The following is a 26,197-nucleotide window of genomic DNA, read 5'->3' on the forward strand; positions in this document are numbered from 1 at the left end:
AACGTGCAATGAACGCAGTTACTTATTTTCTGAATTAAACTTCTTAACTCAAATTTCCTTCTACGTCCATTTAACTTAACACTCCCAAAACTCACGTCAGATACTTATCCACATTTAGAAGATTAGCTACTTGGTCTTGAGTATGGGTTTGAAGATTTTGTGGTCCTTCCACTTACTTCTGGCAAGTGTTTCCCTCCATATCCCCTACAGCCAATCCACGGTTGCAGACTCCCTGTTCGACACAGGCAAGCTGACATCGTAATGTCTAACGTGAGAAGTTTCCTGGTTTTAATATTCTTTAACTCTGGTGTCCTGTATCTATAACTGTCTCTTCGCAGCTTGCCTATCACAGAAGTCCAACTCACTGTTAACATTAGGTCTTTAGCAAGCACACTGAATTGCGATGCAAGGTTCCTTGCTCTGTAACCAGATTGTTTTAAAAAACAAAAATTCAAAACTCCGCTCGAGACCAGAGCCATTCCCACAATCGACTCCCACTTTCTGCCCAATGGAATATATTACTCTAGAATTGTTGCCAGTATAATGGAAACAAAATGATTCTGATGAAGGGTAATTCTAAATGTTAACCACTGTTTTTCTTTCTCTCTTTTAGATGTCAATTAAACCATTGTGTACTGTCAAACAATATCCTAATGTGTGGCTAAGAATTGCTGTTGATAAGGATAGCAGGCAGATGCTCACTTGTAGGATGTTTTTTAGTCAGCTATTTTAACAGGTGGGTTAACCTATTTAAAATAGATTGATTAGTGTCCTTCATTATGAACACTGTTAAAGGCAGGTCAATTGGGCGTTTGCCAGCTCTTATCTGCCCTCTTCTGCTCTTTTGAGTCTCTCAAAAAGGTATTTCTTGCGCTGGAAACAAAAACTATTCCGTTTCACGGTTCTTTTGTAAAAATGCACAGAAGCAGAGCTATCGAGCACATGGAGCCATGTTTGACTCCCTCCCTCAGTTGTCATCGTTGCACTGTGGTTTATACTATTATTGACTGTTAATGCCACTCCTCAGATTTCTACTTGGTGGTTCATTATTTTAAGGTAGATGGTTCGGGTCTGCTTAGTTGCAGCAAAGGGCTTTATAAAGACTGAAAACCACTTTGAGAGTTCCAGAACACAGGGTGCGACAACTTACTCACAGTCCCCAACCGTACACCATTGTACAAAGAAAATCCTAAATTTGGTCAATTATGGGTGATTCAAGGGCAGCACGGTGGCCTAGTGGTTAGCACAACCGCCTCACGGCGCTGAGGTCCCAGGTTCGATCCCGGCTCTGGGTCACTGTCCGTGTGGAGTTTGCACATTCTCCCCGTGTCTGCGTGGGTTTCGCCCCCACAACCCAAAAAATGTGCAGAGTAGGTGGATTGGCCACGCTAAATTGCCCCTTAATCAGAAAAAATAATTGGCTAATCTAAATTTATAAAAAAAAAAATTATGGGTGATTCTTTAAATATAGCAAAACTCATGAACATTTAAACCCATTCCTATTTTATTTTAACATTCTGATAACACTGCAAGTAATTGACATAAAGCCAGTTAATGAACTCAGTGAAGAAATGGCTTTTTACATGTAACCACTTTCGGAACAAACACTAAATGAACATGGGTGTCATGGCAACTCTCGGAAACCATCACCTCAGCTGAAAACAAATCATAGAATCCAGACAGTGCAGAAGATCATAGAATTTACAGTGCAGAAGGAGGCCATTCGGCCCATCGATTCTGCACCGGCTCCTGGAAAGAGCACTCTACCCAAGGTTAACACCTCTACTCTATCCCCATAACCCAGTAACCCCACCCAACACTAAGGGCAACTTTGGACACTAAGGGCAATTTATCATGTCCAATCCACCTAACTTGCACATCTTTGGACTGTGGGAGGAAACCGGAGCACCCGGAGGAAACCCACGCACACACGGGGAGGAAGTGCAGACTCCGCACAGACAGTGACCCAAGCTGGAATCGAACCTGGGACCCTGGAGCTGTGAAGCGATTGTGCTATCCACAATGCTACCGTGCTTTGGCCATTCGGTCCATCGAGCCCGTGGGAAAGAGTACCCTACCTAGGCCCACACCTCTACCCTCTCCCCGTAATCACACCAAACATTTTTAGGACACCAAGGGGCAATTTAGCATGGCCAATCCATCTAGCCGGCTCATCTTTGGACTATGGGAGGAAACCCACGCAGACAAGGGGAGAACGTGCAGACTCCATACAGTCACCCAAGGTTGGAATCGAACCTGTGTCCTTGGCGCTGTGAGGCAGCAGTGTTAATCACCGTGTCGCCATTACATCCAATTCCTGAACAACCAACACTGAGATATAAATAACATCTGATTGAAGAATTGCTCTCAGCTTTCAATTCCACCAGCCAACCAAAACTGATACTTTGTGTAAAACATTGACAAACACACCAACATAGAAAGTTAACTTGTTGGCTTGTAAAGCTGATGTTGCAATGTATCTATCCAATTAATTAAGTCATTTTGATCTGCAGTTGCTGTTGGTATATATAATTTGCTAAGAGCACCACCTGCTTTAACCTTTTCCCCATTCGAGGTTTATTGCAAATACAGAAAAGTTGGCTTAATTTCGAATCCTATCTAAGCTGACAAACTTTCTCCAATAGTGTAAAATCAAAGAGCATATTTTGTACATGAATTGATTTTTTTTTTGGCATTAACCCCACTCACCAGTGCTGTAATGCAATGGAAAACTTTAAAATGTGGGCTGTTCGATTGACGAGCAGATCACAAATATCTCATTTTTGCAAATGTAAAATATTTATTGAAACTTCAACCCATTGGATAAAGTTCCAGGAGTTCTTAAAAAATAATTATTTTTATTAAGTCTCAGCACATGTCAAGATGTTCTGTCTGCCAGTTTTTGAGTCTTTAATAAAGGTCACCTTTATCCTTACAATGACTTTCTATGAGATTAAAGCACAAAAAGATTGTTAATAGCATTATTTGGAGAGCCTTTTTTTTCCCTAGTTCCACCCAAGCAGGTCTGTCACTCCTTTTCAACCATATAATCATACACCTCTGTTAATAATTCTAAACAGCAGGAGGCCATGGAGAAGAGACCACCAACCACGATGTGCTTAGAAAATGCTTGAATCTATCTGATGTCAATACTTTATTTGAGCAGAATTCTGTAGTGCTTAAATTATAATACAATGTTCAACCCGAAGGAACACTTAATTCAAATCTCAAGTAAACTTTTATGGTGCAAATGATTCATAGACTCTGGAACCAAAGTTGTATAAATTGCCATCTGATGCAACTCTGTAAATCCATCCAGCAATGCTACAAGGTCACTTCAGACTTAACTGACCTTACTTAATTAGCATTAGCATATTTTAACATGAGAAGCTGGCACCGCCAACAAATCTACAGAACAGCCTCACTATGAAAAAGTAATATGAGTCAATTATTTTCAATCTTTGTCAGTTCCATTACCTACAATGAGTTTCATTGGTATCTATTTGGATGATAATGTAATGCAGCGTTAAGAAGCACCATTTATAGTACCTACTTAAAATAATAGGGAAAGAATATCCAGTGACACAGAAAAGAGATACTCTATTTCAACCTGTGACTTATTTGTAAATCAAATAGCACAGAAAGAACTTGCAGTTTCATAGCACCTTTTTTAACTGTGGCACTTTGCCTTTCAATTGCACTCAGTAAATACTGCAACGAACGTGCCCTCGGCAAGGTCCCACAAACAGTTATGAAATAATAATAACTGATAATCTGTGTTTTTAGTGATGTTGCTTGAGGGACAAATATTGAGCAGGACTCCCCTTTGAAGTAGAATGAAAATCGCTTATTGTCACAAGTAGGCTTCAAATGAAGTTACTGTGAAAAGCCCCTTGTCGCCACATTCCCCTGTTCGGGGAGGCTGGTACGGGAATTGAACCCGCGTTGCTGGCCTTGGTGTGCTTTACAAGCCAGCTGTTTAGCCCACTGTGCTAAACCAACCACAAGCGCCATGGGATCTTCTACGTTCACCTGAGAGCGCCGGCAAAGTCTCACTTCAACATCTCGTCCAAAGGATGGAATCTCCAGTAATGCAGTCAGCAGCTCAACACTTTATTTGAGAGTCAGGCTGGATTAAAAATGATCCTTCAGTATCTGAAGCGGGGCTTAAACCCACAACTTTTGACTGAGAGGCAGGAGTGCCACCAAGGCCAAAATACCGTGGCTGCCCACACTTGATAGTTGGAGTGGTGCTGTTGCTCCTATTCAATGCCTGCTCGGGAGCAACGACCCATGATTCTCATTGTTAGAAGAAAGGGAATCTGGGGCCACAGGTTCAGCCATGTGGAAACCTGATAACAACTTGAGAAAACTGGGAAAAGAATCCGGGTCTCACGAGGTCAAGACTTTACATTCAAGGTTGTCATTAATGGCAGTCCTACATTGTAACACTGCCTTGAAACATCACCTCTATGCAAAAGCTTGACTTTTGCAGGGAAGGATAGAAAAGGACTGGATTCCATGAAACTGCGATGTCTTTTTCTTAAAAAGTGCACCAAATATGTGCTTATTGCTGAAATCACAAAACGATGCGGACAGTTTTGATTAGGCAGGTACACACTAGCCAGTGAAGGTAACAAAACAAGAGTTGACAAAGGGATTTGATGTGTGAAAAAATGTTAAGTACATATATGGGCAGGATGCAAGGATCAGCTCTTTAAATGGCGCCATAATTCTGTTCAAACTGTCTGGTGTTGTTGGTTGAACTGTCACTAGCTGTGGTGAGAGCCAAAAAAAACTGTTTTTCACGTAAAGTCAAGTTGCGGGTAAGGTCAGATTTTTTTCGAAGCAAATGAGTTGCACATACGTTTACTTTGTTGCATGAGACTTAAAGTAAAACACCGGTTCAGGGTGAACATGAAGTGGATAAAATAATGGGGCTTAAAACCTCCACGAGCACTGCCAGAATTCTGGTCCTCATTTACACTGACGACCCTTAATCTGTTCATGTTAGAATGATTAGGAGATTTATCCTGTACCGCTATCCTACACTTGGGCATGTGCCAAACAGTAAGGAATTTGAAAATCAAACCCTGTAACACGAGAGTAAGAGACGAACTAGGATTTTAATTACAGTATGTGGATGAATGTGATTCTATTCTGTTTGTTTCAGAATGAGAATTACTCTGGACTGACACTAAAATTGCAATGAGGGCATTTTCTGTTTTGACTATGGTTATTTTATTGGTGACAGCTTGACAACTGCAGCGTAAACATTGTGTAATCACCTCCATTTTCACTTAAAGCTAAAATTACCTGCCTTTCAAGCAGTTTTAACTCTTCACCCACTGCAATGAAAGTGACAACTCTTTGGTTCCTTTAGGCGCATTTGTTGCAAGGAAATGGAAACGTACATTTTCATTGTGCATTCTGTGGGTTCTTGATGAACATCTTGTATTAAACTATTTATTTTTAAACCATACATTTTAAATCGGTGTTTTAAATCATCAATTTCATTGATGGATTATATAAGGACAAACTGTTTTCCAGTCACAGAAGGGCTGATAATCAGAAGTCACTAATTGAAGCTGATGGCCAAAGGAATGAAAGCGGACATGGAGGAAGATTCCTTTTGACAACAAGTTATTGTGGTCTGGAGTGTTCTGCCTGAAAGGGTGGCAGGAGCAGATTCAACAGTAACTTTCAGAAGGGAATTGGCTAATTCTTGAAGGGAGAAGATTTGCTGAGGTATGGGGAAGGGCCGAGGAACAGCTTGAATAGCTCTCGCCAAGAGCCAGCATCGGCTTGAGGGGTCAAAGGGCCACCTTTGCACTGTATTATTCTATAATCCATAGTAATCACTTCTAGTAATCACTGAGCAGAGACGCTAGACAGGATGCTCCGTTTGGAAGGCGAAGGGCCCACACTGGCGTGTGAACTGTGGTGTTTTATGATGCCAAAATCGGCATTGAACCCTCACCAATCCTGTGACCGGTGAGGGGCTAGCAGTCACGGCGGGTAAAACTCCCGGCTCCCACGACAAAATCGGCTGGAAAATGGCCCGGACCTTGGCCGCGCATGTGCGCGGCAACGACCTGAATGGGTCGCGCCGTAAAAGATGGCAGCGGCCGTGCGCAGATCCAAGCTGCCAAATACTGCAACCCTGGCCACCCCCCCCATCAGTCCCCCAGCCCCCGCGGATGCCCCAAGCTCCCCGCCAGCAACACGGCTCCCGCCTGACTATGGACCAGTCCGCAGCCGCCACGCCAGGTTCCCGACCGCTGAGACAACCCGTCAACTGCATGGTCGGGAACTTGGCCCATCGGGGTCGGTGCATCGGGGGAAGGCCTTCAGGTAATGCGCTAACGCCGTTCCAAGGGAGTGCGGCGCGCAACGTGGTGACACCATTTGGGAGAGGGCGGAGGATAGAAAACCGGCGTCAAACTGGTGCTGCCCCCGATTTGGGCCTCGAAAGAGATTCTGCGCCCGATCGGCGATTGCCATATTGGCATCGGGCAATGGTGAATCCCGCCCTATGTTCTCCCTCCAGAGCTGAATTGCAGCATGTATACAATCCCCCAGGAGTACAAGGGGATCCCGCTAATGGGCCTCCATCTTGAGCTGGCGGCAAACTAGCGAGTTCCCGTGCCCGGACCCCCAGCCCGCACTGCTACTCGGCCCCCCTCCTCCCTCTGAACCGCCCAGCCGCCCCCCACCACCAGTTTTCCTGGATGCCCCCTACCACCAAGTACGGGGACCTAACCCCACCCTCCAGGATCCCTGTAATAGGGAGACCCCCCATACGGACCCCTGTACTCGGGAGAAATAGGGAGAATCCCCACAGGGACTCCTGCAACAAGGAGACCCCACCCCCCTCCTTCCACAGCGATGTCTGTAATAGGGAGACCCCCACAGGAACCCCTGTAATAAGAAGAACCCCATAGGGACCCCTGTAATAGGGAGACCCCCCACAGGGACCACTGTAGTAGAGAGAACCCCCCCCCCACAGAGATACCTGTAATAGGGAGATTCCCTCCACATGGTCCCCTGAAATACAGAATGAACTAAGTTCATTCCAGTCACTCAAGCATGTGATTTCACTGCACTTATCTCTCTTTGATGTGGTAAATGTTTACAAACATTGGAGTCTCGCCATTTAGGCTATTGAACCGTGAAAGGGGATGAATGAATCAAAGCTACAGATGCTTTGTAGAAGTTGTCAATCACAGTCCACTACTCAAAAGCTATGAGTTGGCCCACCACAAGGTCCAGCATGCCAAGGCCAAGCTGACAGAGAGCACAAGTGATCTGCACCCATGTGATTCCCGGATGCGGGGGCCGGAGAATCAGGGAAGGCCAGAGCATAGGGCGCCAGGCCCGCTTAACGGATGCAAATGGTTCATTACAACCCATTTGCATTTATTTACATGCTCCCACTGTCGTCCGTCGTGGGCCTCGTTCCCACTGCCAGTGAGGAATCGTTCCATCTTCATCTGCCCTGACGCCCGATTCTCCATCCTATCGGGGAACGTGATCCGGGTGTCCCGGGACGAAGAATCCACCCGCTGCCTTTTGGATAAGGATTTAAACCAAGCCCTGTCTGCAATTTCAGGTGGTTATAAAGGATTTTTAAGGAACTATTTCAAAGACAAGCAGAGAGGTTTTCCCCAGCATCCGAGTCCCCGTTTATCCCTCAACCGACTTCACTAAAAGTGATTATCTGGTCATTTGTCTCTTTGCAGGAGCTTACAAATTAGTTGCTGCAGTTCATACATTTCAACAGTGACTATGCTTCAAAGGTACTTCAGCATTTGTAAAGCACTTTGGAATGTCCTGCCAGGACAAAAATACATATAGAAGTAGCAGTGGACCATGTGGATTGACAACCTGCTCCACCATTTTGTACAATCATGGCTGAACATGGGCTTGAACTGCATTTTCCTTCCTGCTCCCCATACTTTGCAACCCCCTGAGAGACCAAAGATCTGTCTGTCCCAGCCTTAAAGTATCCAACAATGCAGCGTCATAACCATCCGTGGTAGAGAATTCCAAATATTCACAACCCTTTGAGGGAAGCAATTTCTCGTCATCTCAGTGTGAAATGATTGATTAGTTATCCTGAGATGGTGGCACCTGTTAAGTTGCAGATGCAATGTTGAAACCCATTGTTGCAACGTTCCAAATTGCTGTCGCAATGCTCAAACCCATTGTCCGCGACATTTCAAATCGCTGTCATGTTTGAACCCATTGTCGTAATGTTCCAAATCGCTGTCGCAACGTTCGTGGCGCAACGTTCGAACCCATTGTCACAATGCTCCAAATTGCTGTCGCAACGTTTGAACCCATTGTCCGCGACATTCCAAATTGTTGTCACAATGTTTGAACCCATTGTCGTAATGTTCCAAATCGTTGTCGCAACGTTCCTGGCGCAACGTTCGAACCCATTGCTCCAAATCGCTGTCGCAACGTTCGAACCCATTGTCACTATGCTCCAATTAGCTGTTGCAATGTTCGAACCCATTGTCCGCAACGTTCCAAATCGCTGTCACAACGTTTGAACCCATTGTCAGAATGTTCCAAATCGCTGTTGCAACGTTCCTGTCGCAACGTTCAAACCCATTGTCACAATACTCCATGTTGCTGTCACGACGTTCAAACCCATTGTCCGCGATGTTCCAAATCGCTGTCACGTTTGAACCCATTGTCGTAATGCTCCAAATCGCTATCGCAACGTTCGAACCCATTGTCGTAATGCTCTAAATCGCTATCGCAACGTTCGAACCCATTGTCGTAATGCTCCAAATCGCTATCGCAACATTCGAACCCATTGTCCGCGACGTTCCAAATCGCTGTCACAACGTTTGAACCCACTGTTGTAATGTTCCAAATCGCTATAGCAACATTCAAACCCATTCTCCGCAACGTTCCAAATCGCTGTCACAACGTTTGAACCCACTGTTGTAATGTTCCAAATCGCTATCGCAACATTCAAACCCATTCTCCGCGACGTTCCAAATTGCTGTCACAACGTTTGAACCCACTGTTGTAATGTTCCAAATCGGTGTCGCAACGTCCCTGTCGCAACGTTAGAGTCCATTGTCACAATGCTCCAAATCGCTGTCGCAACGTTCAAACCCATTGTCCACAACGTTCCACCTCTTGTTCTTTCTCCAAGCAGTGGAATTCATCTCTCTGTGTTTACCCTATCAAAACTCTTCAGAGTTTTATAGGCTTCAACGGGATCTCTAGTCATTCTTCTTTCAATTTGAATCGCAAACTTCAGATGGTTCCAACTGTATTACAGCAAAATTGTCCCAGAATAAGTTAGAAAAATTAAAATCACTTCTAACTCCTGGGTAAGTTTTGTACTGACACCACGTAACCCCCCCCCCCCCTCCCCCGCCACTCCCCGACCCTCCACAGGCCACAACCCCCAAAGACCCCCATACCTGCCCCCAAATGGCCTCCAACTCCCCAACTATCTCCCAAAATCCTTGAAATCTGCCCATGGGAGACCCCTCACTACCCCCACCCACCCCGACTATCCATCAACCCAACCCCCAATTACCCACCCCGGATATGCTCCCATATCCCCCAAATGCCCTCACAAATTGAAGGAATTCTGGAAAACCATACCCGTTATCTTTGCTCCATCACCCCTGAGGTTTGGGCCATCAGCTCCCAAGGATTTGTCGTTTTAGCCCCTTAAGAGTTGCCGATATTTTTTCTCTGCCGATATTAATTTCCCTAATTTCCTCAATCTTTTTAGTCCACGGGATAGCAGCTATTTCTGGTCTGAAATTTGTATCTTCGAACCTCCTCTGCATCTTCTCCAAAGCATCCACATCCTTTTGGTAATGTGGCGACCAGAACTGTACGCAGTATTTCAAATGTGGCCGAACCCAAGTCTGATACAACTGTAACATGACCTGCCAACTCAATACCCCTTCCGATGAAGGAAAGCATGCCGTATGCCTTCTTGACCACTCTATCGACCTTCACAGCCACCTTCAGGGTACAATGGACCTGAACACCCAGATCTCTCTGCACATCAATTTTCCCCAGGGCTTTTTCATTTACCAAAGATGTATCTGGACAGATACATGAATGGGCAGGGAGCAGAGGGATACAGATCCTTAGAGAATAGGCAACAGTTTTAGATAGAGGATCTGGATCGGCGCAGGCTTGGAGGGCCGAAGGGCCTGTTCCTGTGCTGTAATTTTTCTTTGTTCTTTGTTCTTTGTACTATGAAGGCAGACACAAAATATTTGTTCAATGATTCTGCCACTTTCTCCTGTAAATTTCTCCTGTCTCTGTTTCCAAGAGACCAACATTTACTTTACCAACCCTCATCTTCATTAGACACTGATAAAAACTCTTACCCTCAGTTTTTATGATTTGGCTGGTTTACTCTCATATTCTATATGATCCTCAGACATGCTTCTGTGTGTTGCAATATTGTAATCCTCTTTTAATTTATTACTATCCTTAACTTCCTGAGTGAACCATAGGACTTGCTGAATTGTTGTTTTTCAATGTTGTGTCTTTATGTTGAAGATTTCAATTTTTTTGTAATGTGCTGCATCGTTTATTTACTGCCATACCTTTTAGTCTATTTACCCAATTAACCTTAAGCAGTTCCCTTCTTGTACCTGTGCAGCCTCGGCCCACGTTCCCCATTCAGGCCCCTTACACAGCGCGAGTCAGATTGTGTAGCCATGTGCTTCTCGGCACTTCGAGCGCTGGGAAACCACGCGGCTAAACGCGCTCGCTTTGGGACTTTGTTCCTATTGAGTTGAATCGAGCCCCTTTGTTAAACAAGGACCTAAAATGTGACGGATATGCAGCTGCACACTTGCTTGTTCCTGTGCACAGGGACACATGTAACTTATTGAGTGTAAGTTTTACCTACGGCAATAAAATATGTATTTTTTGTTTCACGCATTTACATTTGCGGCTGAGCACCAGATCGGCATACAAGTCAAACGAGTAGGAGAGAGTTTACTTTGGACCGTAAGACATAAGAGCAGACGTAGGCCACCTGGCCCATCGAGGCTACTCCGCCATTCAATGAGTTCATGACTGATCTGATATGATAACCCTCAACTCCCCTTTCCCGCCTTATCCCCATAACCCTTAATTCCCTGGCTGATTGAAAATCTTTGGAAAGAACCAGTTCAAGATATGTAGCTATTCTCCCCAAAATAAAGCTTTTATTTGTAATTATTGTGATCCTCCCAGAATCTGACATCCTGCTGGGGGATCTCACGATGGCATTATGCACCGTAACATTTAGTTATACTGCTTGATATCTGGCTTTCAGTTTAAATGTTTAATTAACATATTGTACATATATCCTCATTAAACTCCCTCTTCAAGGGACAAAGAGGGCAATGTTGAGGCTGGGTGATGGTGTAAAATGAGCCATTTCAATTTAGCCACCCATTATGTGTCTCTCCCAATTTACTTCATTGACTTCAAGGAAATTATCCCCAAGATGTGTTATACTGCTCAAATAATTTCTGTCTGCCCCTTTTCATTAGTGCAATACCAGTTCATAAATTTTTTTTAAAAAATGCATTCATTCATGAAATGTGGGTGTCACTGGCAAGCCTAATGTCCATTGCTCATCCCTAATTTCTCTGGAGATGGTGGTGTTGAGCAGCGTTCTTGAATGACTGCAGTCTGAGTGGTGGAGGTAATCCTCCAGCACTGTCAGGTCGGACTTCAGGAATTTAATCCAGCGATGGCGAGGGCATATTGGTATATTTGCAAGTAAGGTTGACGCATGACCTGGTGTCGGGACGTCCCTTGTGCCGACTGCCCTTGTCTCTCTAGCATTTACAGATTTGGGTGCCAGCACTCTGAGGTAAATAAAATAATTTTCAGGCATATTGGCAGCAACACCCGGTTGCAACTCTTGAGATGCAAATTACTGTGGTGAAATATGCAGCATATTTACTGAGTGTCTGCTGCTGAATTGAGCTGTATTCGGTGGCACGGTTGCACAGTGGTTAGCACTGTTGCATCACAGCGCCAGGGTCCCGGGTTTGGGTCACTGCCTGTGCGGAGCCTGTGCGTTCTCCCTGTGTCTGCGTGGGTTTCATCCGGGTGCTCCGGTTTCCTCCCACAGGAAGACGTGCTGTTAGGTAATTTGGACATTCTGAATTCTCCCTCTGTGTACCCCAACAGGCACCAGAATGTGGCGACGAGGGGCTCTTCACGGTAACTTAATTGCAGTGTTAATGTCAGCCTACTTGTGACAATAATAACGACTATTATTATTGTTATAAAACCTCACCAGTTGGACACACCCATTGGTAAGTTGCAAACAGGCTGCCAACAATTGTCCATCCATTCCTTGAGATTTTCATCATTTATTTAGAATTTCTCTCTTCCTGACTCTTCTGTTATTTGTTCCATCTGTCTTTGCTTGTGCTCACCATAAAACATTGCTTTGTGAGGAAAGACCGCACCTGTTATATGCTGTAAAGTAACCCTATGCATGTAACAATGCATTGCCAGATAAGTGTAAGGCAGCATACTGACTGATCGGATATTTTAAGCTAATGGATAAATTATTGCATTAAAATATACAGAATCAAGTTGGGATCAATAGAATATTAATACTACATGGCATTAAATGATCCATTGAACTAATTCAAAACCACAAAAGTTCCAATTGTTAGCATTTAGGTGATTATTCAATGAGGTCATGATGATAAACGTCACATGACAAACAACTAGCCAACTTATCTATTAGCCCCCAACACAGACAGTGACATACAAACACGGGAAACAGAAGAACATGAGGCATCAAATCTGATGGTGTGCCTCTCTTTCCTTTAATGTTCAAGCTCACAATGATAAAAAGATATTTTTCATGATTAATGGGACTGCCCTACTTGAAATCACTTCCTGCAGTGAAAGATCAGAGATAAAAGATGTTGGGAGCTGTAAACAACGTTAACAAACCATTAACCCAGTGTAACAAAATATGTGCTAATTAGATTTGATTACCAGACTGCCAGTTTGTATTATCCCATGTAACACCACAACCTGTAATTGTGAGTTAAGAATATAAACGTATTTTTACGGCGTAATTCTTGAAGATAGAGGTGTATTTTCACTCAGCATATGAAATCCTTAGAATCATAGAAACCCTACAGTGCAGAAGGAGGCCATTCGGCCCATCGAGTCTGCACCAACCCTCCGAAAAAGCACCTTACCTGGGCCTGTACACCTAGATCTCTCTGACTGTCAATACTCTTGAGGGTTCCACCATTCACTGTATATTCCCTACCTGTATTAGACCTTCCAAAATGCATACCTCACATTTGTCCGGATTAAACTCCATCTGCCATCCCTCCGCCCAAGTCTCCAAACAATCTAAATCCTGCCATATCTTCTGACAGTCCTCATCGCTATCCGCAATTCCACCAACCTTTGTGTCGTCCGCAAACGTACTAATCAGACCAGTTACATTTTCCTCCAAGTCATTTATATATACTACGAACAGCAAAGGTCACAGCACTGATCCCTGCGGAACACGACTAGTCACAGCCCTCCAATCAGGAAAGCACCCTTTCATTGCTACTCTCTGCCTTCTATGACCTAGCCAGTTCTGTATCCACCTAGCCAGCCCACCTCTGATCCCATGTGACTTCACCTTTTGTACCAATCTGCCATGAGGGACCTTGTCAAAGGCGTTACTGAAGTCCATACAGACAACATCCACTGCCTTAGCTGCAACAATCATCATTGTGACCTCCTCGAAAAATTCTATCAAGTTAGTGAGACACGACCTCCCCTTCACAAAACCGTGCTGCCTCTCACTAATACGACCACTTGCTTCCAAATGGGGCTTGGTTTCATAGTTGTCAGTGACCATCCATTCCATCTCTCAAATAAATATTCTTTGAGCCTTAACTGTAATCATTAGGTGATCATTTGGCTGTGGCCAAACCATAGTCTCCCTCCAGATTTGCACAATCCCACTTCCAGCAGAGATCATCAGATAGTGATTGAGAGCGGACACATTTTTGATTTTTTTTCATGCTTTTGCACAAAGGTTCTCTAGCGTCCCAAAGGTCACTCTGGCTGTGATCATCTAAGTCAGTACAGACTGGGAATTCTATCTGGGTTCTATCCAGCAGAGCTGTAAACCATCTATTGGGGAATCTTCTTGTCATTATAACTGAAAAGTTCAGGATGCGTGTTTCAAATGTATTTTCCCCAGTTTAATCTCCACTATGATCATTCACGTGTGAATTTCTAAATTCTAACAATTTACAAAGATATTTTAAGACTGCACAAGTTATGGTTACCGTTTCAGAAATAACTAAAATATACCGGGCTTCTGTTAAATAAATACTTTATTTGCCCTTATGGACTTTAAGTCATATCTGCATCCTGAACGACAGCTTATATTTGGAATTCAAATGACAGAAGATATTGAAGTGGGGCGGCAGGGTGTCGCAGTGGTTGGCACTGGTGCCTCACGGCGCCGGGTCACTGTCCATGTGGAATTTGCACATTCCTCCCCCCATGCCTGCATGCGTCGCACTTCCACAACCCAAAGATGTGGAGGGTAAGTGAATTGGCCATGGTAAATTGCCCCTTTATTGGGAAAAGGAATTTGAAAGAAAGAAGATACTGAAGTAATGGTATGAATCAATTTATTTATTTAAAAAATGCTCTGTTACAATTAAATATATAGAAATTATATTCCCAGAAATCTTAGATATTAAACACGAATTATAGTTTAGTGCTGGGCCATGCAGACAAATTAGGCCCAAAATTGATTCGCAAACTTCGAACAACAATAAGTCACATTATGCAAGAAATAGATAGATCACGTAACAAAAACTTGGATATTTATATCACGGGTGGCACAGTGGTTAGCACTGCTGTCTCACAGCTCCAGGGACCCAGGTTCAATTTTAGCCTCTGGTGACCGCCTGTGTGGAGTTTGCATTTCCTTCCCATGTCTGCGTGGGTTTCCACCCACAGTCCAAAGAGGTGCAGGATTGGCCATGCTAAATTGCCCCTAAAGTGGGGTTACGAGGTTTCGTGGAGGCATGGGCTTAAGTAGGGTGATCTTTCTAAGGGCCAGTACAAACTCAATGGGCCGCATGGACTTCTTCTGCAGTGTAAATTCTATGATTCTATGATCTTGTTATACTGAAAAAATTCATCCGCTCCTGGTAAAATATGTGCAGTAACCAGCATATCAATAAGAACAAGATTGATGAATTATTTTTGTTGCCATGAGGAAATTTCTTCTTCGCTTGAGAGCAGATTGGGAGAAGGTTCCTTGAAGCAATGTGCCTAAATACAGTGCATATTCAACATCACATGTACTGGCTATGCCTATTACACATAGCATTTGATGTTTTCATTGACCTTGAATTGCTGTTGCAGATCTATGAATACATCCAAATAGATCAAAGTGTTCATCCATAAAATATGTGTTGGTCATTAGCCACCCATAGAATTAAATAACAAGATTTGATAGCACATAAAATATTTTTATATGGGTCAAACTATTCATTTTGACCAAACTAAGTTAATTCATAGAGGAGTTCAGTGCAAAGAGAATTAGAGTATGCCCGTCCATAGTTTTCACCTGTACTTCTAAATTCACTCCTCTAACCTCCAACACCCCCCAAAGAAAATGCAAATATCTGCATTTACAATTTATCTCTCTGATACATAGAAATGTATATAGAAAATAGAAGCAGGAGGAGGCCATTCGGCCCTTCGAGCCTATTCCGCCATTCATTATGATCATGGCTGATCATCAAGTTCATTACCCTGATCCTGCCATCCCCCCCATGTCCCTTGATCCTTTTAGCCCCAAGAGCGATTCTAATTCCTTCTTGAAACTACCACACAATGGGTGCGATGCTCCACAAATGCGGCGAGTCGTAAAGGCTGCCGTGAAACTGGCCGTGTTTCATGGCAGCCTCCGCGTCCCCTCCTGGGACCCGATTCTCCTCCCCGGTCGGGGCTAGCAGCGGGGCCCCGTGAACCACGGCATCACAGGCTTAGCGACCGTCACTAAGCCCGCGCGCCAAGGGTCACGGCAGCTGATGCGCACGATGACGTCAGCCGCGCATGCGCGGATTGGATGGCTCCAACCCGCGCATGCGCGGATGACGTCATCACGCATATGCGTCAAACCCGCGCATGCGTGGGCCGTCATGCCCCTCAGCTGCCCCGCGGACTGATCCTGCGGGTTGGCGGAGGAACAAAGAGTGTGCGGGTTTCGGACCCGCTGCCCGCGATCGGTGCCCACCGTGCCGTGGTGCGGCCGTGCCAATCGGTGCCATGGTTGTCGGGAACGGAACTTGGCGGCCGTTTTCACGAACGGTGAGAACAGGTGTGTTCGTGAAAACGGCCGTAAAGACCTGGGAAATCGGCCCATCGGATAGGGGAGAATCGCTGTTCGCCGTAAAAAAACGGCGAGCAGCGATTTGTGTCGTGGGGCGGCCGTGGGGGGGGGGGGGGGGGGGGGGAATAGCGGGAGGTCGGGAAAAATGTCAGGAAGGCCCTCCCGCTATTCTCCGACCCATTGTGGGGGGCGGAGAATCGCGCCCAATGTTTTGGCCTCAACTACTTTCAGTGATAGCGAATTCCACAGATTCACCGCTCTCTGGGTGAAGAAATTTCTCCTTACCATTATCCTCAAACTATGGTTCTGCACTCCCCATCATCGGTTACATTCTTTCTGAATCCTGTTAAGAATTTGGTACGTTTCTATGAGATCCCCTCTCATTCTTCTAAACTCCAATGAATATAATCCAAATTTAGTCGCTCCTCACATGACAGTCCTGCCATCCCAGGAATCAGCCTGGTAAACCTTTGTTGCACTCCCTCCTTAGCAAGAACATCCTTCTTCAGATAAGGACACCAAAACTGCACACAATACTCCAGGTGTGGCCTCACCAACACCCTATACAATTGCATTAAAACATCCCTATTCCTATACTCAAATTCTCTCGCTATAAAGGCCAACATACCATTTGCCTTCTTTGCTGCCTGCTGTACCTGCGCGCTTACTTTCAGCGACTGATGCACGAGGACACCAAGGTCTCACTGAGTATCCACCTCTCTCAATTTACACCCATTCAAATAATAATCTGTCTTCCTATTTTTGCAACCGAACTGGATAGCCTCACATTTATCCATATTTTACTGCATCAGCCATGCATATTCCCACTCATTCAGCCTGTCCAAATCCTGCTGTAGCATCTCTGCATCCTCCTCACAGCTCACTCTCCCATCCAATTTTGTATTATCTGCAAATGTGGCGATAATACTTTAGTTCCCTTGTCCTAATCATTAATATATAATGTGAACAATTGGGGTCTGAGCACAGATCCCTGTGGTACCCCACTAGTCACTGCCTGCCAATCGGAAAAATATCCATTTATTCCAACTGCTTGCTTCTTTGAAATCTTCTCAAGTGCATCAGTTATCTGACCTAATATCACAATATTCCAAATGTTGAAGCAATAATCAAACGTAAGAAACCTATTTTCAGGACGAGGTGGTGTATAGGAGAACGCTGACAGACATGCACATCAGGTTGCTTGGTGTAACAGAGGAACATAGGAATTGGAGCAGAAGTAGGTAATTCAGCCCATCGAGCCTGATCTGCCATTCAATCAGATCATGGCTGATCTCTTCCTGGTCTTAAATACACCTCCCTACCTCTTCCCCATATCCCAGTAACCAGTTTCTTAATCAGAAATATGTCTATCTCCTTTTTGAAACCATTTAAAGACTCAGACTCCACCGCACTATGGGGCAGCGAGCCCCACAAATTCACCATCCTCTGCGAGAAGTAGTTCCTCCTCATCTCAGTTCGAAATCTACCGCTTCTCAACGTCAAAGCGTGACCTCTCAGTCTGGGTTGCCCCACAAGCAGGAACATTTGGTCTCCATATACTTTATGAATCCTTTTTAATATTTTATGTATCTCAATCAGATCCCCTCTCATCCTTCTAAACTCCTGTATTATCCCAAACTGTTCGATCTCTCCTCATACGTCAACCCTTTCATCCCCGGAATCAATCTGGTGAACCTCCTCTGAACTGCCTCCAACGCCCCCACAGCCTCCCTCAAATACGGAGACCAAATCTGGACACAATACTCCAGATGTGGTCTAACTAACGCCCTATACAATTACAACAACACATCTCTACTTTTATACTCCAGTCCTTATGCATTAAACGCCCACATTCAATTTGCCTTTTTAATTGCATGCTGTACCTGCATACTGACTTTCTGCGATTCATAAGCAAAGACACCCAGATACTTCTGCCCAGATGCATTTTGAATCTGTTTTCCATTTAGATAATAAGTAGCCCTTTTCTTCATCCAAAATAAATAACCTCATAACCGCATAATAAATAATCCACATTAAACGCCATCTGCCAGATTTTGGCCCAATCTCCGAGCCTATCTATATCCATCTGTAAAATCTGTATCTCCTCTTCACTGCCTGCTTTCCTACCTATTTTAGTATCATTTGCAAATTTTGCTACGTTACACTCTGTCCCTGCTTACAGATCATTTATACAGATTGTGAACAGTTGAGGTCGGAGGACTGACCCCTGCTGCAATATGCTACTTACAGTTCGCCAGCCAGGGAAGGACCCATTTATCCTGACCTTTCTGTCAATCATTTATCTGCTTTCTGTCAATCAGCCAATCCTCAATCCAATTTAGTACTCTACCCTCAATCCCCGGCGATCTCACCTTCTGGATCAGTCTTTTATGTGGTACCTTGTCAAGCGCCTTCTGGAAATCCAGATATACCAGATTCCCCATTATTCACCTTGAAATGAAAATCACTTATTATCACAAGTAGGCTTCAAATGAAGTTACTGTGAAAATCCCCTAGTCGCCACATTCCGGCGCCTGTTCGGGGAGGCTGGTACGGGAATTGAACGGTGCTGCTGGCCTGCCTTGGTCTGCTTTCAAAGCCAGCGATTTAGCCCTGCACTAAACAGCCCCTGTTACGTCCTCAAATAACTCAAGCAAGTTTGTCAAGCATGACTTACCCTTCAGAAAACTACGCTGACAATGGTGGATTTGTCTTTCCAAATGTTCAGTCGTCTCCTCCTTAATGATTGAATCCACCAACTTCCCCACCGCAGAGGTCAAGCTAACCAGTCTATAGTTTCCTACTTTTTGCCTCTGTCCCTTCTGGAATAGGGGTATCACATCAGCATGTTTACAATCCACCGGAGCATTTCCAGGGGATTCTGAAATATCTTAACCAATGCATCCACTAACTCTTCTGCCACCTCCCTTAAAATCCTTCAGGATTTTGGCCAAGGTTTTGCTGTGATGGTGGCATTCAATATATCCAGGTTATGGAAGTTGAAATAGACCGCCAAGAATTTGGAGGTTCATTCCAATGAATGCTGAAGGGCATCCTCCGAATGGCACAAGAAGCAGAACGCTTGCTAAACAATGTTTGATGCACGATGTTCATCATGGCTACATGGCTCTGGTTATAGGTGCATTTTCCATGCATTGTCAGGTGGACGAGGGGTTTCATCAGCCAGGTATAGAGTGGGCACCCCTTGTCACACCACAGCCAGCTTCTCGTGCTTCTGTTGAGCCAAGAAGAGGTAGCTGGCGCAGATTGAACGTGCCGTTACTGCTTCCGGGATATAGTGGGCATTCACAAAGAGGATCTTCTGGGCATGGTCTCACACCACTTGGATGTTATCGGTATGGTATTGTTCATGGTTAACGGTGATCTTTTTGTTGACACATAGGTGGCTGGAGAGTATGTGTGTGGTTTATGGATCCCTGCACCATTGGGAATTCTGCTATCCTGCAAACCAGATGCTCACTTATCTTGCTTCTTTCTGGTTCATGAGAAGTCAGTGAAGTTCCGGCTTTTATAGGGGGCCTCTATGAACTGTGAGAACTAACTGGTCCTCCGTGCAAGGTTCCACTGTCGTAGAATTTGAGGACAATGCTGACAATGCACCAGTGTGCACTGGTGTCTTTTTTCCCTGCTGTGATCCCGGAGGTTGGGTTATAGGAGGTGGCACAGTTGAGTGACCGCCCTCTGTGAGACATGCAGGCTCCTGAAGTGGAATTAGGGTAAATGCATCCGATAGATTCTGGGTCAATAGTGCCTTCAATGAAGAGGCCGACCCCTCCTCCCCCTCCCTCTGTGCACTGCTTCCTCCCTCTCCTGCCCGTTTTCCATTTCCAAAGCATGCCGTAGCCCAGGAGGGGCTCCCAACTCTGGCCCCGGAGCAGGACTCTTCCTGATAGCAACTCCTCTGACCTCCTTGTTATGATCAAACTGCACTCACTTGAAAATCCCACAAGTTAGCAATCCTCCTCCTATAACCCAGAACACTGTGCTTTCACTAACTCTACACCACCACACGTGAGCCAAATGTCTTGATTTTGCTGCCCCTCGCCGGGTGTGTTTTTGGCAGCGTGGCACTATGTGAGGTTCCCTGCCCACCTCCATCCTGCCCACCCGACCTGTTCCTCATAATGCTGGGGAGGGGGGGGAGGGAATGGGGCAACTAGGCCACCCATCCTTATGCCTATTGAGGCTCTTAATTGCCCAATCTGCCTCCAAGCCCACAACATGCTGGTCAGGTGGGCCAAGTGTGAAGACTGCTTTGAAAGAGCTTCTTTGAAAAGGCAAGAAGGGCATGTCAATCGGGCGGTGCCCTGTCTGTATCGGGGGTGCGCTCACCACGAGGTCACTCTGTTCCTCATCTCACTTCCTGCCCTCCGAAACCCAGCCCCCTCCTCTGCATGCATGCTCAAGGCCACTTGATTTTAAGTACTGTGTGGAGAGTGTAGACTGGACAAGAGGACTGTTAACTAATTGTATAGACTCACTGATGTAACATATGTTGCAAATCACTAAAATTGTGATTAATCTGATGCATACTAATTGGACTGAAAACGACTCCAACCCCTTGAGGCTTAATAACTGTAAGAGGCTCCTTTTCTAATCCAATAATTCTCTTTTAATATTCAGTTAAAGGGTTTCCCTGTTACAGCCCACCACCTTTACCACCGTTTAGCCTTCTCTTATGTGAAAATTGTCCCTTTAAACGTAAAACGAGTGTGAATTCAGGTAGGGTGATTTGGTTTGTGGAAATTATTTTCTACGCTATACCCACTGGCAAGAAGGCAGTGCAGCGTACAATCAATGCTCGCTGCTATTTCTGTTTCCTCCCTGTTATATCCTTAGCTGTGTGACAGTTTTGCTTGTACACATGTCCGTATGAATGGCTATTCAAGCTGATCTCTAGGGTCTGAATTTTCACAATGATGCAGGGGGCCTCTGGCTTGGCTAAAATGACACCAGAGCTCCCATTCTGGAAGTTCTGCCACAAAACCCAGCATCCACCATTTTTGCTGGGAGGGTGGAGGGAGGGGAGGGGGGGGGGGTACGGTGGGTGGGGAGGGATGGGGGAGGGGGATTGAAGCCTGCAGATCGAGGTTTATAGAGGCTACTTCGCATGTCAAGGTGCAGCCACCTTCCAACAGATCCAACCTTTGTTGGTGAGATATCCAAAACACAACTTGTGGGCTTTACACTTTTCAAGAGGCCTCAACTTACTGGAGTCCTTTGGACAGGTTGAGTATCCTTGACAAGTAAGGTCTCTTGTTGGATTGGTTCAGGAGCATCTCTTGGAGCAGTCAAGTGCTCTATTGGGATTGTTAAAATTAGACATGATTATTGATAAAAAGTTGATAAACCCACTGCAACTGGCATGCTGCCAAGACATTTAAATCTCATGGTCTTTAAATTGAGCATCTGTAATTTTTTTTTAAAAATCAGTGCTTGCTATTTCGCTCTGCCTATTAACATACACCTGAAGGCTGTAATTATATAATTTATGCTGCATGACTGATTCCACAATCTATCATTACCACAAGGAGGTGCCTGCTATTTCACAGTTTAGTTATACCAAGAGGTTATAAAGTCTTTGATGAGGGGCTATGAGTACAGATGCTTGCTTCAACAAGTAATTTAAATGTAGTGAATGGGTTTTCATCATTGAGTGTTTTTTTTGAAAAAGCAAAGTCATCAATAAAATGTAATTTTATCCCAACTCAGCATGAATGCTGAGGTGTGTCCACAGTGGATACTGGATAAATTGGCATGGAGGGTGTAAGGGCAAAGGGAAGGGAGGGTCTGAGGTAGAGAGGGCATGAGGTAGAGAGGCATGGTTTGGCATGGAGGCTATGATCAGTTTTTTAAGTGCGTAGAAGGGCATAGGTTGGCAGGGAGGGTATGAGGGGCCATGGGGGGTTTGGGTGGGGGCATGAGGTGGCATTGGCTGGTATGGCTGAGACATGGTGAATGTGTGGAAGTCAAGGGATATGAGCGGTGCGGGTTTTCTGTTTATTGTTGGGACATAGCGTTAGAGCTCCGAGGCTGGCCTTTCTGACAGAACTCCGCCTCTGCGCCCGGCAACCTCTGTGGCTGCTTCCACGCTGGTTGTGGGGTCGGAGGGTATGAGGTAGAGGGGCATGGTTTAGCATGGAGGGTGTTAGTGTTCTCGTAGGTGCCCCCCCCCAGATGTGAAATCGTACCATCTGGCCACTTTCCCCAAGTCAGGTTTGCAGAGTCGGGAATTTTCGCAACTCTGCACTCCAACTCGCGATCAAACATTCAGGCCAAATCAGACCTGTGCCTCTTTGCTCTGGTGCTGCGGCATCACTCATGCTCTGTTTCAACTTATGGATCTTCTGGAACTCCTCCAAGTGTTCCCAGACTCAATCGCATATTGACAGATTCTGTGATTTCAATGTTACACCTTTTGCTTTCACTCACTTTTGCATATGTATAGAAGCAACCAACAGTTTCAGCACAAGCCCTGGGCATCCATTACATGGCCCACACCAAAATGGCGTATGGCACATTCACAGCTCAGAATGAGTGCAGGCTTCCCGCCCGCCATGTTGGAGGCTCAGGTGACAGCTTTTTAAAAAAAATTGAGAGTACCCAATTATATGTATTTTTTCCAATTAAGGGGCAATTTAGCGTGGCCAATCCACCTAACCTGCACATCTTTGGGTTGTGGGGGATGAAATCCACGCAGACATGGGGAGAATGTGCTAAATCTACACGGACAGTGACCAGGGCCGGGATTCGAACCCAAGTCCTCAGTGCCGCAGTCTCAGTGCTAGCCACTGCGCCACCTGCCGCCCAGGTGGCAGCTTTTTTAACCCCAAGACAGGTGTTTTTACTTTCTAGTCCATGTGGTACTGAGGGCAGTTCTCCAGCCGCATTGTGCCCAGCGCAAATCCCGCTATCGTGGGAGTATTTGGGGAGATCCCCTAAATGGGTTTCGCTCTGGGAATTGAACAGTGGGGGGGGGGGGGGGGGGGGCTCTCAGGACATTGTAGCTCCTGGAAGATTAGGGACATGGCATGGCGGCGCCTTGGCATTGCAAAGGTGCGGGGCCTGAAAAGGGAGCAGGGTTTTGGGAAAGGCGCAAGGCCTGAAAGAGGTGGGGCATGTAGGGGTAGTTACGAAGGGGACGGGGCATGAAGGGAGGGCAAGCTGGTGGTGGGGCATGATGAAGCCCCGATGCCGGGGACGGTAGTGAGGAGGTGGGGTGGGGGGGCGACTCTGTGAAGCCAGGTTTGCTGCCATGTTCAGATCAACAACCTGCGCGGAACACACGGGGCTGAGTTGATTGTTTTCCTCGTGTGGCTCAAAGTGTATGAGCTCCCCGCTAACTACGGGGCTGATTCAATGTTGCATATAAGGTCGGCCAGATAGGAACTGACCAACAGAGGGAGAGGACCTGGTAGTTTAACCAGGACCCTTTGTAAAAAGTATGTATTATAAATAAACGTCTTCTTTGTGATGTTCGTCTGACTCTCTTCATTTTTATTAAACTGGGGACGAAGATAAACTGGAACTGTTGACGTGCTACTCTGCTGTCTACACTTCATTGTGCCTTTGTTCGGTCAATTAGATGCTTTTGACCCCACAGTTAGGTGTTGGGATCAGTATACGAAATGCTTGGGATACGGTTTCCATGCCAACAGCACAACCGAAAATGCGCTGTATTGTGATCCTGTTAACGGCCTGCGGGGCACACACATTCGGCATAATTCAGGACCTCACGAAAATCAGAGTTTGTGAATATGGGGCTGAGTTGGCGGATATGCTTCATGACCGCTTGGCTTGTGGTGTTAACAATCTCGACATACAAAAAAGGCTTCCAGGTGAATGATCCCTAACTAACAGCAGGCCTTGCAGATTTCTCTTTCACTGGAGTGTGCTTCTCTAGTCGTAGGCGTTCAACGCCGCCTTCCTCACCGCCTTTCAGTGACCAGAATGGATCGCCATGACGCAGTAGGGGCTTTTCACAGTAACTTCATTTGAAGCCTACTCGTGACAATAAGCGATTTTCATTTTCATTTCATTTCATAGGCCCGCGGTCTTGAGGCCCTCGGCCACGGCGCACGCACTCTCTGGATTCGTGAGGGACCGACTCCGCCACCTTTGAGAAGTGTGGACGTCAGAGTCGCTGAAGTCACCGGCCGCATGAGGGACAACACCCTGATCGCCAGTGACGAGGTAGGCGGTGGCCTGATGCTAGGGCCCTACACTGGATGCCACTGAAGAAGCTGGAAATGAGTCAACAATGCAGCTGAACTGTGCGGCTGCTCCGCGGGTGGCCCCTATTTGCAATGGTACAGGGCAACAGGCACTAAATTCAGATGGAATTGGATACGGGTGCTGCCATCCCCTTGGGGCCGCAATTCGATTGGATCCGACATGGGATGAATTTATTTTCGTTAGCTGATTTGGCTGCATTGCTCACTTTGGAAACTTTGTCAATTGTAGGCTCTGATGTACCATCAATTGGACGCGAGGCACGATGAAGGTCCAAACTTAGGCTTTAATCAGTTGGTTGTTAGCCCGGTGGTCGACTACAGAGAAAGGCCGACTGCCGGGAACTCTGGGTATTTATACCCCGCCTCGGAGGTGGGGTCTACTTGCCTCTCGACCAATTGGTGAGCAGTCACATGACTAGTCCCAGCCAATCAGACGAGAGGCACATGACCAGCCAGAGCCAATGGGAAACCAATACTCTGCACCAATGGCAGTGCTCCCATTCATACCACCACAGGCTCCATGCTCGCCCTGCTGGTCTATGGACATCAGGCTTCCCCTCATTGCGGTGCAGGGAGAAGGCCCCAACCTGCTTGGTCAGGGTTGGCTGCACCATTTGCAGTTCGACTGGCAACGTATCCTCAAGGTGAAAGTGGGCGGCTGATATGCAGTAATGCAGAAATTCCCCAATGTTTTCACGGCCCAGCCTTGGAGAAGTGAAGGGGGCCATGATGAAAATCCAAGTGGATCCGCAGGCCCCGCTTCACTTTTGTCGTGCTTGGCCGGTCGGCTATCATTGGTAAGATCAAGGCTGAACTGCAGCGATTGAAGAGCCGGTTCATTCGGACGGTTCGTTCCACCGACTGGGCGGCCCTGGTGATTCCGGTGATGAAACCAGACCGGACTGACAGCCTTTGCGATGATTACGAATTTAGCTAGCAATACGGCTTCAAATTTGGACCAATGTCCCCTCCCTCAAATTGAAGATCTCTCCGCGCATTGCTGTCTATCTTGATGATGTGTTAATCACGGTGCAACGGAAGCAAATGGGCCCCCGACTCCGGACTCGCTTGGGTTTGTTGATCCCTGACATCGGCACAGAAGTGCGCTGTGTGCCAGACCAGCTCATGAAGCTTCAGAGACTCCTTGGGGGAACTCTATCCCAGTCCGGCCCATCGCTTAATCTGCTCCTCGGGGGAACTCCACCCCGATCCTACCGGTTATTCCGGTTCCACAGTCTGTGCACCCGACTGTGTAGTCGCCTTCTCGTGATACTGAAATGCCTGATGTCTGGCCGACTGATTCCGATACGGACAGACAATCGTCTGGGGTCTCTGACTCGGACCCGTCATTCAACCACTTTCGGAGGGTCCAGCCGCAAGCGCCATTCTCCGGTTCGTTATACTCCAGCTGATGCGCTCCCACCGCTGGGAAACAATTTACTGAGGCCAAAGCGGCTGAGTCACCGCCATCCGTCGGTTTATTCCATTCCTTCCACGTCACCAAGTGTTTATAACTTGTTCTTTTTCACCTGCTCCTCGTCTTCAT

The 26,197-nt window shown here is 46.0% G+C and overlaps 1 protein-coding gene across 6 annotated transcripts in view; it reads left to right on the forward strand.

Moving 5' to 3' along the window:
- foxp2 (forkhead box P2) overlaps positions 1-26,197 on the forward strand; it is a 460,612-nt gene that overhangs the window by 153,759 nt on the left and 280,656 nt on the right. The window lies entirely within an intron of this gene.

This window comes from Scyliorhinus canicula, chromosome 20 (assembly GCF_902713615.1).
Source record: "Scyliorhinus canicula chromosome 20, sScyCan1.1, whole genome shotgun sequence".
NCBI lineage: Eukaryota > Metazoa > Chordata > Chondrichthyes > Carcharhiniformes > Scyliorhinidae > Scyliorhinus > Scyliorhinus canicula.